Genomic DNA, 19,920 nt, shown 5'->3' with positions numbered 1-19,920 from the left:
CCATCTTTGTTGACAGTGGACGTGTCCCTATGACAATGGCCACCACCTCTATTGACTGTGGACATGACCCTGTGACGATGGCCACTACCTCTGTTGACAGTGGACATGACCCTATGACAATGGCCTCCACCTTTGTTGACAGTGGACATGTCCCTATGACAATGGCCACCACCTCTGTTGATAGTGGACATGTCCCTATGACGATGGCCACTACCTCTGTTGACAGTGGACATGACCCTATGACGATGGCCTCCACCTTTGTTGACAGTGGACATGTCCCTATGACAATGGCCACCACCTCTGTTGATAGTGGACATGTCCCTATGACAATGACCACTTCCTCTGTTTATCATGGACATTTTCCTATGACGATTTGTGCCTGTGTATAGGCCACCACTTCTATTGAAGGTGAGCTAAGCTCATTAGCCTGAAATGGAATGTATTACTGACAATTGCCTTGTGTATCAATCATTATTCAAGTTTTACAGCAGTTTACGACCCTGTCAATTCATATATCAATCACCCTGCTTAGTTATATATCATTATTTATCTCTCTCCACTCAGCTCATTATCATATCGGTTATTATTATTCATAATTCAATATTTGAGGTTTAAGTTTTCTGATTCCATTAGTCAGCCTTGTCTTATGTAATTGATATAGGTGTCAAGATGATGATACAAAGTTACATACCACATTTTCAATTACCATTGGTTAGATGTTGGGTTTGTATTATAGCTAGCCAGGTAGTCTCTACCTGTCAGGGAGCACTCCATCGTCTGTCATTCAAATCAGGGACTGCTGTGCAGTGGCACTGCCTTCTGATAGGTGCTGCAAATCTGGTGATTTGCCTCAAGTCATCTTCTAAGGAGAACAAGAGTTGTTTAATTTGATGTATTGCACCCCATTTGTATGTAAATTACGCAGGAGTTACAGTTGCAGTATTTAAATATTTCTCACTTTTCTGCACTTAACTAACTATGCTACCTACATGAAATGTTAAGGGAGGGGGTACCTATGTCCTTTCTGTTCTGTCCTCTTCCAATCATTTTGCATCCCATCTTGATATACAGTCTTGAACCTGGAAATGTATTCTTGGTTCAGCAATTCATTTTTTCAAATTACAGAGTTAGCTTCCTTATGGGTAAGTATTGATTGTTACATCATTATTTTGTGATTGCAATTCACATTGTATTCTCCAAAAAGTAAATGCAAACACATGACGTCATAATCAATACCTACCTGCAATTGCAGATGACTCTGTAATATGCAATTACAGAAATCTTGTTCTGTATCAGACAATTTTGATATATTTATATTTTTGATAAAAGTGGAAGTGCCCAGAGAAAACTCATCAACCTATGGTCAGTACATCCCAACTACCCTTTATTGGTTTCAAACTTGTATCATAGAGGTGGAGGGCTAGTAAATATTTTGAAAAAATCATACTCTGTTGCATCATGTGAATAAACAGATACAAAATCCTTGGACATTAATTGTGTCAACAGGAATTAGACAAGATTAAGATTGGAGAAGCCTAACGCTTGGTGCCAGTGATATCAATACTGATTATTATACAGGATCCCACACTTCAATTACCGACACCAAACCAGTTCATAGAGCTGCATGTTGTGGACATGATTACTCCAACATCAAAAGGAAATAACAACAAATAAAACAAAAAATGAACGGACAGATGAAGATGATGTATTGATATAGAGATCCGTGTTCGATTCTATGAGATAACTCAACAGTTACATCACAATAATGGCCTGTCTTCCTCCAACCTCAGCTGAGAGAATTAAATCAACAAACTGAATGGCTGCATTACTGTGTGTTGTTTTTGTCTTTTTCTATCATACATCTCCTTCATATTCACTGCTGATTGGACAGACGATAGGTCATTAAATAGATGTGTTGATAGTCTAAGTCACATTCTGTGAGATCTGAGTCTTGTACTGGAATCACTTGATGTCATTGTCTGATCATTCAGAATGTCTGTACAAATCATCCTAAAGCTAGAGAATACACTTCCTGAAATCTTTCTATAATTTCAGAGACTGGAAAAAGCAGATTTAATGTTTACTCATTTGTTCCTAAAATGGTGGCCATCGTCATAGGGACATATACACTGTCAACAGTGGTATTGGCAATCGTCATAGGAAATTTTAGTTGATGGTGTTAATGAGAAGCCACCATGATCACATATCATTTTACCAATTAGAAACCAGTATGATTCTGTATGATTATCACCAATGAAAAACCAACATGATCATAAAATGATTATGACACACGAGAGTTGTATAATTTTGTATAATTATTAAACTGTTGAGAAACCAGCATGATACCATATACTTATATGACCAATGAGAAACCAGCATGATACCAAATGTTTATGACCAATGACAAACCGCTCTAATATCCTGATGAATATCACGATGATTTTCATCAATGAAAAACCAGTATGATATCATTTTATGGTCATGACCAATAAGAAACCAATGAGAAACCCAGTATGATATCATTTTATGGTCATGACCAATAAGAAACCAACACGATCCCATATGATTATTAATTGCCTCGAAGAAGATATACATTAGTGACCTGATGCTTTGCTGTGGGCATTATTTTATTCAACCAGGTTAATTAACACTGAATCTACCTTTACAAAGGTCCATAATTTATAGATAAGAAAATCAATATAAACCAATTCTGTACAGCGCTTTGAATTCTTGGGGTAGTTTGTTCACAGTTTTCTTTACTAGGCATATTCATCGATGTTAAATTTTGTGTTCCACTAATTTCAAATTCTCTGAACTATTGTTCTTAGGTAGGTCAATGAATTTCCTAATATTTTGCAGGTGGTTAAAATTTTAGGATTCAGTGAAACAACGAAAACCAAAATTTAATTACTATATAGTATGATTAATGGAACACCATGATGTAATATTGACCAATAGAAAACCAGGATGACTCGATCAATACTGACCAATGAAAATTTGCTAGGTTATAATATTGACCGATGGGTTACAATCATGACATACATTTGTGACCAGGTTGACATGAGGAAGTCAATGATCTGACATGTGAAGGTTAAACTGACGGAGCAGCAGCACAGTAGACAAACACACCGCGAAGTGGCCAAACCACATATCAAACAAAACACACGCAGTGATATCACGATTTATGCTAATTTCTGTTAATAATGAGATGTAAATCCCTGTTCAGGTAAAAGTGATTTGGGGTCAATAGTCATGTAGATATGGAGAACGAGGGCTATTAACGAGGTGTAAATCATCTGAACATTATAGTACTAGGTGTCAAAGGCTGACACAGGACTCCAGGCAAATATATTATGTGTAATAGTTTTATTGTCATGTAGGAAGCTGTTACATATATTTACTTTTAATGAGGTTAATGAACAATTGTATGGACCTGACATACAAGAGTGATGATACTACCCAATATCAATCCATTTGATAAACAGACACAGACAAGTATTTGGCTTCCATCGTATCTACCGTAAAGGTTATGCTCCAGAACCTGTTTTAAGTGTGGGTTGAAAGGATATTTTGACTTAAAATCTTTGGTCATTTCAACTCTTTTATATAAGGATTATCTCCCTTTTCTTATTTTTTGTGTGTATATTCCTAGTGACTTCTAGGGTACTAAGGTTGAGCACAGCAATCTGAGCAGGGATTTGTTTGGATATTGGCTATTAACACTTTTTGTAATTGAAGAACATGATAGGTTTGGGGGAAAAGAACATTAGCTCATTCACCCCTGAAATTCCAAAATGGACTATTCCAGTCCACTGGGGAATCTATTAATGCAACATCAGGGGAGAATGGGTGAAGTAGAAGAAAACCAGAGTTCTAGAGATAAACCAAACACAATGACCAATACCTGGCATGTACAGCTAATTATCATCCAATAGTCACAGCTAAAGGTAAAATGTTGGCCACATCAACCACTAGAATACAGTAGTCCAAGGTAGAAGCCTGAGGTCTAGTGGTAAATTATAAGACACATTAAGCCATCCTAGTCGAGAGCTGTGGGTTTTGTGGAAGATTGGCTTGCCTGTTTTCAGTATAATGTGATCAGGTAGGATGTGCTTATTTTGCGTCTTTGACATCGTCTTTCAGTCAGATAGCACTATAAATAGGGCAAGAATTTCACTATTACAAAATGTCACAACACAAATATGCTGCAGTCTTCCAAACAACACACATGCAATATACTGAATACACGGAAGGTCGTTCGTGAACGATCCTGATTGTTGATGGGATGTTAATGTGGTCAACCAACAAGCTAAGACACATCAACCACTTAGCCACAGTAGTCAAGAGGAATTAGTGGTAAATTGTTACCATTCAACTTTGGAACAGCAGCCCCAGACGAAAGCCATGTAGTAAGTTATCAGACAGCTTAACCACTTGTCCAAGCAACAAACAGTGCAAATTCAAATTTATAGTACATACTTGTCAAACATGAACAAAAAATAAATCAATGTCAGTGAATCAACATTGATCAGTTGATACATTTAAGATTCTGAACTACAAAAAATCCCTCAGTATTTCGTTAAAACATCAATGATCTCACGATAATCCGACTCCTGAATCTACATTTTCATTAACAGTAAACTTGAATGGATCTTGTAGACCAAAAGAGAGATACAAAAATTGTAAGTGCATTTCCTGTCATAGAAAGGTCATCATAAGGTCATGTAAAGGTCATCAGAAGGTTCCCTGTAAATGCCATTCTCTCATGATCTAAATTGTTGTGCAGTCGAACTGTCACAGAAGCTGCAGACAAGGATACAGAAAATCAGCTAATTACAACATAGCTAATATCCCAACATAGTGCAAGTATAACATTATGTACTTTCTGGAAATAAATTTATTAAATAAAGACTTTACAAGTACAAACTTAACACGAAATTAGAATCTGGGAACTGAGAAATGTTAAAAAATTAACTGCTTGTGGAACGCACCTGCATAGCTGATTGTGTACCAGCAGTATAGTGTGGTTAGCGGCACCGTCAAGTCAGACACCTACCAAAATAACCTGCCTAATGTTGCAATTAACACCAAACACAGTCACAAGCACTGCTCACTTAATCAAAGATTAAGAAAAACAGATTGGAACCATCTTTTTAATATTTTTTGACAAATGGTGGCAAAATGTATACCCAGTCGAAACCTGTCTATAAAGACCAATCAAGGACCAGAGAAAATATGGTCTTTATAACCAAGTGGTCATTATACACAGGTTGAAATATGTTGAAATCGGTCATTTGGGAGAGTGGTCTTATTAAGCAGGTGGTCTTAATACACAGGTTGTTATTCAGGTTTTATTGTACAGTGAAACCTGCCTTAGTGATCACCTCTGTTGTATAAAGACCGCCTGCTTAATAAGACCACTTTTTAGGGTCCTAAATGGTCAATTTTAACACAATTAGACCACTGGTCGGTAAAAACTTGCATTGGGTGGCCTTTATAGACAGGTTTGACTGTAAAATTGAAGACCTTTGTTGTGACACACATTTCATTACAATGCTCCAGATGAATCTCTGGTTATTTTAGTAGTAAGTCTCGTGGTTTGTATCAATTGTATTACTAGTTTATGTATGCTTGGTTGTTGTTGATGTTCATTTCAAATGCTTCATAAATCCTAAATATTAGACGGTGGTTTTTCTGCCTGTACTTCAGCTTTCCTCCACCATTGAAACCTGGCTCGTGTTCAAATGAACCTAGCTCTCTAGCTTTTAATATGACAAAAATGAAGAAGAAAAAAACTGTCAGCTTAGCATATGTATGCCAGCATACATGTAACAGATACTTATAGTTTTCTCCCCATGGACAAACTCTCTATGATGAAATTTCCTCTACAACAGTAGAATTTGTGGTGTTGCTATGCAAATTCTACATGAAACCCACTGAAGTGTGAAAATCTGCCATGATTGAAGAGCTCCTAATGCAGTCAGGAATTGTTAAAAAAAATAATACCTTTATATTATATTTCCTCGCATGGATTTTACAAACTGACATTTTATTGTTACTAAAACAGCTGACTAAATGTATGGTGGAATTATTGGTATTATGTAGCTATAAGGCCATGGTAGCCGAGTGGTTAAGATGTCCTGACATACCACCACCAGCCCTCCACCTTTCGGTTGCGAGTTTGAATCCCGTGTGGTACAGTTGGTACTGGTATTGATCTCTGGATGATGTTTTTTCTCCGATTACTCAAGCTTTCCTTCATCATCAAAACTTGGTGTGTCCTTAAAATGACCATGGCTGTTACTTCGACATTAAACTAATCAGACAAACCAAAATTGTTTTCACCATTCGTCTAACCCTAATTTGTTAAATCAAAAATTGCTAATTTACAGTATTCACCGTAATTAGCACCCTCAGCCCTTAAATATTGTTGCAAAATGGGTCACTTAAAAGGAAACCAAAATACAAGATGCGGACGAAAAAAAGTCAACCAAAACTCTTTCTGTACTCATGGTATGTTACAGTAAAAAAGATGAATCTTAATTCCTTTGAGACATATTATTATATTGTTATTCACATGTGAAAGAATTGCACAAGTTTAAACGGATACCATAACATGAATTTCAAGTAATTTGGTATATGATTCCGAGGTTATATGTTTTCATCAATAATGCTGATATGCTAACTCTTCAGATTTATTGACATTTGTCATCAACGATGCTAATATATGCTAACTCTTCCAATTTATTGACATTTGTCATCAACGACGCTAATATATGCTAACTCTTCCAATTTATTGACATTTGTCATCAACGATGCAAATATGCTAACTCTTCCAATTTATTGACATTTGTCATCAACGTCGCTAATATATGCTAACTCTTTCAATTTATTGACATTTGTCATCAACGATGCTAATATATGCTAACTCTTCCAATTTTTCATCAACGACGCTAATATGCTAACTGTTAGAATCTGTTGACTGATGTCTTAAATGAAGCTGATATGCTAACTCTCCATTCTATCTATTGAGTTTTCATCAATGAAGCTTATATGCTAACTTTTATAATCTATTGACCGTTGTCATTTATGAAGCTAATATGCTAAATCTTCCAGCAGTCTATTCACAGTTGTCGTTAACAAAGCTGATATCTTTACTCTTCCAACCTATCTGATTCTATTCTTCTATTTCATATTTGTTTTATTTCATTACTGTGTTCAGCATTGGAAAATTTCAGTGCAATAAGGTTGAACATAATAAAGGTCATATAATCTGTTACTAAAACTAGAATAACGGACTCACTTTTCATTTTGTTAAGGGATTATCAAGCTTACCTTATATAGCAGTGACATGGATCATAGGTAAAATTCCTGTAGTGTATTGGATAAAAAATCTCTGCCAATTTCATATCCACATGTCAAATTTGTTTTTCATGCCAGAATATAGAGGTTCAGTTATACCTGTTATTATCTATTCCTATTGTGAATGTATCAGTACAAATACCATGCTTTTAATTGGCTAACCCGATGCAGGTTCTTTAATATATATTATAATATTAAAGAGACTCTAGACCAGGTTCAGATGACCTATAACCTGGTAGCACAATAGACATTTGGTCATCAACGATTAGCAACATTCTAGTGATTATAATGCACCAAAATAACTCTTCACAATCACAAAGTGGGACTAATCAATGGTACATTTGTCATCAACGTCGCTAATATATGCTAACTGTCTTTCAATTTATTGACATTTGTCATCAACGATGCTAATATATGCTAACTCTTCCAATTTTTCATCAACGACGCTAATATGCTAACTGTTAGAATCTGTTGACTGATGTCTTAAATGAAGCTGATATGCTAACTCTCCATTCTATCTATTGAGTTTTCATCAATGAAGCTTATATGCTAACTTTTATAATCTATTGACCGTTGTCATTTATGAAGCTAATATGCTAAATCTTCCAGCAGTCTATTCACAGTTAACACAGCTGATATCTTAACTCTTCCAACCTATCTGATTCTATTCTTCTATTTCATATTTGTTTTATTTCATTACTGTGTTCAGCATTGGAAAATTTCAGTGCAATAAGGTTGAACATAATAAAGGTCATATAATCTGTTACTAAAACTAGAATAACGGACTCACTTTTCATTTTGTTAAGGGATTATCAAGCTTACTTTATATAGCAGTGACATGGATCATAGGTAAAATTCCTGTAGTGTATTGGATAAAAAATCTCTGCCAATTTCATATCCACATGTCAAATTTGTTTTTCATGCCAGAATATAGAGGTTCAGTTATACCTGTTATTATCTATTCCTATTGTGAATGTATCAGTACAAATACCATGCTTTTAATTGGCTAACCCGATGCAGGTCTTTAATACATATTATAATATTAAGAGACTCTAGACCAGGTTCAGATGGCCTATAACCTGGTAGCACAATAGGGAGGTTTCGAGATCCCAAAACGATGTGGGTAAGGTACCATTAACGTCAATTAGTCACACCTTCTAGTGATTATGATGTCACCAAAATCACATTAGAAGAGGGTGTCACAATCACCTGAAAGTGGGACTAATCAATGGTAAATCATACTTTACCCATGTCGTTTTTGAATCTTGTAATTGCCATATTAGTGGAGTATCCAGCTAAATTTGTGTTGGTAGGTTGACCCTTTTGAACCCTGGTCTGGCCCTGTATTCTTTTTTCCTGCTATTTCTTTTGGTGCTATGACCATTTCAATAGCAGATTCTACAAATTTGGATTGAATTATTTTGGTGAAGACTTAAAATGATGAGAGAGAAGACTAGTGGTACTAGACAATATTGATTACCAGTGACCATGTCAGTACTCAATTGGTAGAGCATCTAGGTTAGTGTCTGGACGTCTTTTGGTGTTAAAACCTGTATGGCCATGTATTGTCTATTCTAATTGCAGCAGTCCAACTCACTACATTTTATCAATGTGTAATAGGAAAGGAGAAAATGTAACCGAGATTCGAACCCGGGACCCTTCGAACACTAGCCGATTGCTCTACCAACTGAGCTACCCTGTCACCGATATATCTACCCAGTCCAATCCCGCTACACTCCTCCCTTCTTTCTCGAAGTCATTGCCCTCGAAGACATACAAGACTCTTCCAAATACCACCACCGTGGGTTATTTAGTTAGGCGCCAATTTTGTAACAGGAGAGGAGAAAATGTAGCGGCCAGACGGGGATTCGAACCAGGGACCCTACAAACACTAGCTGAGTGCTCTACCGACTGAGCTACCTGGTCACCGATGATTGACCCAGTCCAATCCCGCTACAAATGGTGGTTTTATTTCCTCTTTGTTGCTCATCATACATAGACAGCCTTGATTACGGTTTGCTTGTCAGTAAAATGTGCATGACAATATATGGGATTTGTTTCTTGGTGTCTTGGCTTTATGCATGGTTCAATGAGGTAGCAGTATAAAAAGCAAATAGAGGTCCTGCTTTAACCAATGCTCTTGTATGCTTGGGGTGTATTGTAAATGAGCTTAGTTGTCAATAGGAAATGTAATAGAATAAGATTAAACTAAACCAAACATATCCAAAATTCATTTTGGTTAAAGTTGAAATATTTATATCAGTGAGATGTTCCTTTGACATTGACTTTCATATTACAGTATAGCATGAAGTATTTGTGTGTACTCTTTTTGTGGTTAAGGACCTATGAATCATGATTAAGATGTCCCGACATATTATCTCATGCCCTCCTGCTCTGGGTGACGAGTTTGAATCCAATGTGAGGCAGTTGGCAGGTATCGACTGCTGGTTTTTTTCCACGTACTCCATCTTTCCTCCACCAACAAATCTGGTATGTCCTTAAATAACCCTGACTGTTAATAGGATGTTAAAATAATAAAATCGAACCAAATGGATAGAAATATTTGTGGTTAGTCGATTGTACAATGATTGTAAAAACATGATTAAATAAAAAGTTGTTTATATTTATATTGGTGATTAAATACCTACCACGAAAATAATTAAGGTTTTACACAACGGAAATTTCATGATTTTGTTTAAACACATAAATAAGTATAAACAAATATTTGTAAATATAAATGAATAAATAAATACCAGACAGTATCAATAAATATAATGGTCAATTACATGATCATTCACCCATAAAACTAAGTAACACAATATAGATCTTAGTGAATACCATGATCATGCATTCACCCAAAAAAATTTAACACCTGGTCAATACATGTTAAGGTAGTTACTGACCGATGTCCATGACACTGGCCGTTCGATCATTAAATAAGCGATTAAATGACCAGAGAAATCTGTTTCTTACCTGACCGTACCAGGGTCATTCACCTTCCGGTATTTATAATTCTTTATTTGAGCCCTGAGTTTATTAAATCTGCTGTAAGAAAGAAACTGATAGAATAACTCTGTAAAAACTTTTTCTTTGAGAGGAAGTACTGGACCTGATGAAATCGTAACAATTTTCACACCTTTTGTTTGACATTTAAGTTTTTCCTATGCCAATTGTCTGTCATTGAAAAAACAGGTTTGGGCAGTGACCTGAGAGGATGTGTGTATGAATGGTGGGGGGACAATATACTGTGGTACAGTGTTGAGCACACCTGTCATTAGTCTGGTATTGGAGGCGGATCATATTTACTTTAACTGTCGACAAACACTGACCTCCAAATATTCAACATCCTCTGGTATATTTACCGGTAAGTCTTACTTCTTTAATTGGCAATATGTTTGATGGAATTTTCTCCAGACAAATATATATGATTCATGTTATGTTTCTGTTTATCAAAGGAATGTTTTATCAAATTATAGTGATAAGTGTAGTTTTTGAAACCGGAATATAAACATTTCTCCCTCAAAATTTCTAAGTTTCATGTTTTGAATTGCTTCAAGTTTTAAAATTGCACTACTCTTTGATGTGGTGATTAAGAAGTTTCATTTCAAATGATTAAAACCTGCCTTAGTGACCATCTCTATATATAGACCACCTAATTAATAAGACCATTTTCTAAAGGTTTCAAATGATATCAACACAATTTGACCTTCGTACTTTCCCTGTCCCTTGTGTGGTCTCTATAGACTGGTTTGACAATATAGGTATGTTTTAAAGTTGCATTAAGAAATGATTTTGAAAAATTGATTTCATATGAAAATATCTTATGAAATATGTGTATTTTGTTACCAACATCAGGGTGTGTAATTCTCTCCTTTGATCTGGTCAATAACAATGTCGTGTAGTATCGTGTCTTTCTACAGCAATATTGACCTCAAATATTGACTCCTCTATTTCCTTCTTTGAACAGTAGATATTTGGCACCATTTCGATATGGCACTCTATACCTTCCCAAGTGTCGCCCGACTCAGAAGTAATGTAGTTTATACAGTTATTTTATGAGAAAGCGGGAGCTCTTAACACGAAAAAGGGAAATTAAAATGTCTAGTTTAAACAATATTGTTAAAGAAAGTCTGTTTTTCAAAATGCCTAAATATTGTATATGCTGTGTTGTATACTGTATTGAGTTGTCTTGTTCAGTAGAAATATTGACAACTTTCTGACATTTGCTGCAGTTGAGAGATTGGGAGAGGATTATTATTATTGAGCAGGAACCTGGTTCTTAACTCATTCATCTCTGAAATTTCATAATGGACAGTCTAGTCTTTGATTTAGAAGAGTCTAAATGCATCATTAGGGGTTGATGAGTTAAGATACTGTATAAAATGAAACATCTGTGCTCACGTTCTTTTGTTGTTTGGAGATTTGACTGCCCTTCCTGGGTAGAAATATTAGTGGTTAGCCGATGAATTAAATATTAATAGATAAAAAAAAAAAACACATTTCTTTTTTATATTTGTGGTTTCAAAGCAACCTTGAAAACAACAAAAGTTTTCACTTAACAAAAAATTTCAATGAAACACTTGATAAAAAGAAGGGATGATTGTTTTATTACGTAACAGAGATCAGTGGCAGTGGCAGAGGAAAATATTGCATCCTATCACTTTGACCATATCATGATACCATATACCTGGAATATGGAGATTTGGTGGGGTCATGGGGAAAGGGGGTGGGGTATTGTAATGTAGTTATGTTTAAGGGATAATCTACTGTCTATTTAGGTCATGACCTATAGTCATCATGCTCTGTCCATCGTTGTCTGCCATGTGACTTCTCAATAACTGAAAGGCATAGGGTACTGATAATTGGCCTGTGGCATACTGGGATGAAGGGCTACCAAGTTTTTACTAATGAATGACATTAACCTTCATTCAAGCTAGGTCACAGATGTCAAATAGGCTAAAATCTTTAAACATCAAGACCCCATATTGGTTCTGTAGAAGGCTGGAATAAAGGGTTACAAACTTTGTTCAAATGAATGACCTTGAACGTCTTTCAAAATTGTAGGGGTCAAATAGGATAAAGCCTTTAAACAACATTTTGTGAATAAATCAGAGGCTTAGAGACTTCTTATTAGTCCTATACAATGCTGGAACGAAGTTGGTTCAAACAAATGACCTTGACTACCATATAGCCTTCATTGTTAGCCCTTACTGTATACTGTGGCTATGTTGCTTTGTCTATGTTTTCTGTCGAAGATATGTTGCTTTGTCTATGTTTTCTGTCGAAGATATTTTGTTTATAATAGTTGTCGAAGTGTGTAATAGTGTAGATGACTATGCACTAAATTAAGCGCCTGTCAAAGTTAGTTGTTTTTGGCACATTAGTTGCTCGATTCTAATGAGCTCCCTTTTCCTAGATACAAGACCCGCTTCCCCTAAAACTGTTGATTTAGACCTTAACTGAAGTTTGAATCACACTGATAAGAAACTTATCAGATTTGAAAACCTGCATGCATTGTTGGAAGGTATTAGCTTAGATCAAAAGACCATTGTGTTCTGTCATCCATGGGCCCTAGTTAGTGGCTAACTTGACAGGAAAATGTCACCAGGTAATGAAACATACTGTTGGTGAATCCCAACAGATACGCACTCATTAACAAAATATGAACACCTAGCTTTAATAGCTGTCAACCATTTCCAAACACTATAGAATTCTCCAAAATACTCATAAATTTTCGGCAATCAACTTATTGATGCATAACACTATGTAAAGAGTCTAGTCACGGTTGGACGGCAGCCTTCTTAGTGTACCCTCCACTGTAACAGTACAAGTCACACAGGTGACGGTGCCCGTCAATAATGTATGTAAAGCATTAGGGAGTCTACAGAGACATAACAATGGGTGGGGACGATACACATTTATGTGCTTACAATACCGCTGTTTTCATAAATCTTTTACACCGAACCATTTATTCATAGAGAAGGAGAATGGCTTGATAAGTTTGATAATGTGTGTTAAATAAAATAGTACTGAGATATGTTGCCAATCAATAGATTTGACGACGTGGCCATGGTGTGTACTGGACAGAATCAATTTTTACTAAAAGAAAAGAATGAAATTGAAGTTAAATAAAATGAATGCAGGTTTGAGCAGCTGTAAACTGTCTTTGGTTTTGTTTTGTTTATTATATTTACATCTAATTAACAGCCAAGGTCATGTAAGGTCGGTCTCTCGTGTATGTGGTGATTTGCGTGTGCCAAGTGTGTGTTTTGGGAGACTGCGGTATATATTCGTGTGGTGTCAAATTTTGAGAAAAGGATGGAAAATATCTATCGAAGGGTAAATTAGTCTGATCAATGATTGATTGCAATGAAGGTGGAAAGGAAACAAATCTCTAATGGACAGATTGAAGGCGGAGAGGAGGGGAACAAATCTGGAAGCTGGGTAAAACCAGAGGGGTGGGGAGAAAGCTAAGAAACCACTGGTTAGGCAGATTGAATGGAGGAACAAAAAAATAAGAAAGAAGGTGGTAAATGGTTAGTTTGGATTAAATAGCAGGGATTTATTGATACAAACTTTCTTTGAAAACAAATTGGATTAGCTGAAGTTTTTATGAAAAACTTTTTGTTTTAGAAAAAAGTCTGTACACCAAATTTCTATCAAGTTTTGTCTTCGCGAATAATAAATGATATTATATAAAGTTATGTCATATTTTACTGACTTACCAAAAAAATAAAGTTTAAAGACCTTCGAGTGGGTCACTGGAAGGAGGAGGAGAAAAATTTTAATTGAGTGGCTAACAAGAGTAGTCTTTTGGTTACCAGTCATGCAGAAACATACTTGATTGTAGTAAGATGGAGGAGCAAGAAAAGGATGGAGGGATAGTTTGGTCATTTGTCAGGGAGAACAAATATTGGGAGTCGGGTAAGGGGGAAATTCTGTGGTGGAGGGATGAGTCTGGTGACCACTAGTTGGACAGATGGGCTATCATCACCGTTACATGGCTGTGGTCAGCCGTTTAACATGGACAGTATTCACCATTATAGTCAACAGAAGGCAACAGTTTAACAGGGACAACTCTCGCTTTCTTTGTGAGCAGAAAGCTGAGCCTGTTGGCCATTGATTGTCACATGTCCTCATCTCCTGTGATTATAACGGCGACCCCGCCACGCGAGAACTACCTGTAATTAACCAATGACTTTATGCCCATTTTCACGCCCCACTTGTCACAACTACTGCCACTTGACAGATACAACAAAAATTTGATGAGTTGTAGAGCATTTTATCACAGGCGAAAGTTTGCCATTGTGTGGTGCTCCATGTTAATTAAGATTACTGCAATCTGTGACCCTTGGTCGTGTCCTCTGACCCCAGGAGAGGACAGGTGTAAGAGATGGTCAGACAGCCGAATGTCCAGTGGTCAGCGGCCCTAACAACACTCTCACTGATGCATCTGCCCCACTATTGTCTCCTAGTTTTCTTCAATGCAAACGTTCCGATTAATTTACAATTTATGCAAGCGACTAGCATGTGGTGATAGGAAAAGCTACATTATACATCATATTTCATCAGATACTCAAGTGTTTTTATCCAGGATGCAGATTCTGCTGTCAGAAATTCTAAGTATTTCTGAATTGATGCATGTGCTCGCTCCTGTTAATGTTATATTTTATCATAAATCATAACTTGGCCCATGGTGCTATGTGACAAGAGTCTGATTTTTGGATCGTGGGGTCATAATAGACCAGAGAATGTTGGTCAGCCTTTACTTGCCTTCTAGTACAGACAGCTCTTTGTAAACTTTTCCCAGCTTGTCATAGATTCCATCAGCTTTCGGTAAGTTAACAGCAGATTTATCCAGTTCTTTAGAGTTAAAACTTGCAATGCTGTTTTCAATAAGTGTTGTTTAGGTACACAATGAGCAGTTAGTTTTTGTTTTCAGTTTCCTGCAGCAGCACACCAGTGCAATATTTATTGATTGATAATTCAGCATGATGTATTTGGAATTACCGATTAAAGTTGACAGGTGCTTTAATCTTGTTAGAGATAATATTAATTACAACAATCATGTTTTCATATGATTGCTGTTAATCATCTTACTGTGTTTCAGTGTTTTAAAATGTCTTTCCATCGATTTGCATATACAGAAAACAATTCAATATTTGATTTTCTCTGTCAGCGTCGAAAAGCATTTGGCTTCATCATTAATATATAGTTTCACAATAGTTCCTCTTGGGAAAAGGTTATTTGAAAGAATGGTATTCTCAAATTAATTATTAAGTAATCCATTACGATGTTTTGTCTTCTATCACTTGCCAAATGCAGAAACAACATTCTGTTTTGTCATTGCATTTCTTAACAGTTCCCTTGGGAGAACGACTGCAGAAAAATTCTCTAACTAGCTTTCTGATTATGGAAATTAGAAATATAATATAAATTAAAAGTAAAACAGTAAATAAATCCATATTTTTGAGAGATATTTAAGTCCAAATTAGAGCTGTTGCCAGTGATGCATGACAGTGTTACTGATCTCTACCAATCTGCGGAAGATCCTGCACTCAGAATTACTGAGGTGTGACTGGTGGTAGCCAACCAGCTGTGAAAACGACTCTATGATTCTCCGAGTCATCTGCACAACTTTCAATATTTTTCAGGTTGAAAGTAAAGCCTGGATTACTTTGAAAGGAAAAGCTGATTTTACCTGCATCAATGTGGCTAAATTAGGTATGTAAATGTTTGCACTTCTGTACTGCTGATCATGCTGGATTATGCATTATATATTGATGGCAGTTATTTGATCATTCGTGTATTAAATATTTTTTGTTAACTATTTATATGTATAGAGTTTAAACATGTCGTTATAATAATGTGTGATATACGGTTTCCCATTATCATATTTTGATCTTTAAACTGAACATAAAATTTGTGGCAAAGTAAAAGGTTTACAGGGTACTTGTTATCCATCAACTATTCATCTGATATTATCTTGAATGTTTCATAACAATTTATGCTCGATACCAAATAAATTTTTCATGCTGCATAAATCTAGTCTACCATCCTAATATTGGACAGAACTTACACATTTTGTATTTAATCCTTACGCTTACCTGCACATCATTTCAATGACCTTGTACTACCGCGAACTGAGGAAGGATACATTCCTCTTTAGTTGTTTAAGCTCAATAATTGATATGCATAATATTTTTAGAGATTCTTTGATATGGGGAGATTCTACACAATAGAAGTTTACTTTTTAGAAAAAAATTAATGCCACCTAAAATAGTTCCTATTTGAAGGGATTCTTTAATGATATAACACATTACAGAATGAGCTTGCCATCAAAATATTTAGATCTGACATTATTCATATATAATTCTGTAATATATAGATCAAAGAAGTACTGAAAAGGTACCTATTTTAGGGCAGTAAAATTTTAGTGCAAATGCAAAAAACTATAAATTATGAATTATTATTATGACAGATTTAAATTCTCTCAATTTGATGGAATGACCATTTTACAAAATTTAGCGCTACATTAATTAGCAGGGCAAAGACGGCACAAAAAGCGCTAAAATAAAACCACCACTAAAATTAGTACATTAACAGTGATATCAAGGGTTTATTCTGTGTTACCGGATTAACACATTTGGAATTATTTCCTTGTTCTATATGTAATATATGTAATAGCTAATGCCTTAATATATAATACTGCTAAAACATTTGGTAAAGGATTTTCTAAATTATTTCATTGTAGAATATCAACTTACCTAACTTCTTGTGTCACTGTGACCTCTTCCTCTTCTTCCCCTGTGGAACATGTTTATGGGTATTTTAATTGTTGTCTTTCCATTTATTCCATCCATTTGTCCTTGCATTTATCCTTATGTCATTCTATCCTGACCAACTCTACCTTAATTGATTATTGAACTCTAATGGAATATTAAGTTTATTTGGTCAAGTTTTCACATAAGTTAGTACTAAAAGTAGGTCACTGTGACTTAAACTCACTTTTGATATTTTATAAAGGAAATAAAAATGGCTATAATCAACTTCCCACTCTACTTGTAATTCTGGTTCTTGTTATTTCATTTTGTTCAATTTCAGTTCCGTCCTTGCATAGTATCACTTCCAAAAATGTTGAATTAATTAATTAATTTATGGAATTATGGTTTCCAAAAGTACCTTCAAGTAACATAGCTATGGAATCTGAACCTGGATATCTTGATGGTTTTTTTTTTTACTTATTTCTTAAATTTCTGTAATCTATCTTTGAAAATGTATAGAGTGATGTTATCATAGTTATATTGAGTTGGTGTTAATTTCCTTTTTTAAGAAATAAAGTCTTAAAATTTGAATTTATGTGTGAGACTTCAATATCTGAAATCTAGCTGGCATAATTTCATTTTTTTTTTAGATTTTACAAGTCTTTGAAGTTATGTTTGAATTTTCTTTTGAAAATCATATGGTAATGATGGAGTCAGATTTTAATTTATTGAAAGGAAGTGCACTTAAGGGCGTTTCTTTTTATTTTCATAAATTTGATTTGCATAATAAATAGAACGTATAATTGATACTTTTATATTATTACAAATTCATAGAATGTGGAATTTAGTTTAAAATAATTAAGTATGCCAACCTCGTAAATGTTCGTGACATAGCAAATTATTAATCTAGTTCAATGTATTCTATGTTGCATAACCATGAGAAGTTTTTTTAAAGTCCCCAAATTTGATTTAAAGAGAAGGTGAATAAATAAAATTAAATTGAAGTCTGATGCATATTGCTATTCATTCATGACTGCATTGTGATAGTGTTAAGTTAAACTGCCACCATTGTCTAATTTATAGGTGAATTGTAGACTAATGTTAGTCCTATCAATTGTTAGATAATAAATGTGAAGCGATTACAGTCTTTACTTAGCATGCTTACTCATCAATGTCTATCGCGGTATAAGCATGAACATCAATACCTAAAGATTTGTAATTCTTATCAGATATGTTAATATATATACTCATTTAAATGTGCCTTTGGTGAAAAAGTGTGCCAGAACTGTTCATGACCTCAAATTGAACTTCAGGTGTTTCTTTGTACAAACTGTTATGTATTTGCATATTACAGAGTTATCTGTCCATGCGGGAAGGTATAATTGATTTTGATGTTATATTTTTGCCAGCATAAAGTCATACTTTTCAACGAAAACAACATATATCTTACTAACAAAATAATGACATCACTCTGGAAACCTCCCTGCAAGGGAGGTAAATCTATAATATACAAAGACAGAATAAACTATTAACATTGATTACACATACTTGACTGACCATTCCTACCTGTGTTGTACATTAAAACTTATTAGGTACAGGTGAAAAGGGAGTGACTATAAACCACTACACTATCATTTTTATTGTGCTTCAGGTAATTCTTGTCTTGATGCAGCTAGCAATAAAACATAGGTTGTTTTGTTAATTCTGACATAACGTTTGAAAGCTTTTGTCAAAATTGTCGACATATCCACCAATTAAATTTTATAATGGACTGTTCCAACAATAGACTTTAAAAGAATCCAAATTTTTTTTTCATGGGTGATTGAATTGAAATAATTTTGAATAAAGCTCAATGCCACGCCTAAATGACAATCATACGACATCACAATCAATACCTACCCGCAGAGAACTCTGTAATATGCAATTACAAAATAGCAATAGGTCAACATCTTTTTTCATATGAAAGAATTTGGAATAACTCTAAATTCTTTTTCAAAATTTGAAGTTTTAGGTATACAGACACTCTCTTTTATGGGACTGAAGTTGTCTTATGAAATTTAGATTTTATATGTATTTATTCAAATTTGCTAGGAAGTGTTTTAAATTGAAAAGAAGGATTTTTTTCACTCTTGTCCTCGAAGTAACGACAAATGACAAATGTCAGCACTTTATAGATTTATGATTTATGAAGTGTTAGAGGGGATCAATTTGATGACATTACCTGTACATGCAGCACATAATTGATCAAGGTGCTAGCTTCACGGCATTGTCATCTTGGAGCAGTAAAACAATGATACTTAATTCAGAAGGTTAGGAGGTCTAAACTCTTTGCATTGCTAGTGTATATAGCTGTGGTTGCTGCTGGCATGCACCTGCATGTGTTAATTCCTAAAAACAGTTTTGTTATAAGTTTGAATAACTTGATTAGATTTTACGCCCTTGTAAACCAGAGCTGTTTAAGAATGTGCCAGGTTTTGATGGAAAGCCAGAGTTCCAAAAGAAAAATAACAGAACTTCATGGTCTGTAACCTGGCAACTACCTCATGTGGCTACAAATCAGTGACCTTGAAGTATAGGTGAGTAGTAGAAATGACATCCTTGGTTACGAACCTAAATCATCACACATTGTACACGGACAAACTTCGGAAGGGTCTCGCTATCATTTACAGCACTTGTTGGATCTTGTTATGTACATCAGTTTCATTAGATACATTGTCAGCTCAATTATTTTCACTCCCAAATTTGTTCTATTGTAGTTATGAAACCCAAGCTTCATTTCAGCCCATTGTGTTAG

This window comes from Argopecten irradians, chromosome 10, assembly GCF_041381155.1.
Source record: "Argopecten irradians isolate NY chromosome 10, Ai_NY, whole genome shotgun sequence".
Taxonomy (NCBI): Eukaryota; Metazoa; Mollusca; class Bivalvia; order Pectinida; family Pectinidae; genus Argopecten; species Argopecten irradians.
This window is presented reverse-complemented; position numbering follows the sequence as displayed.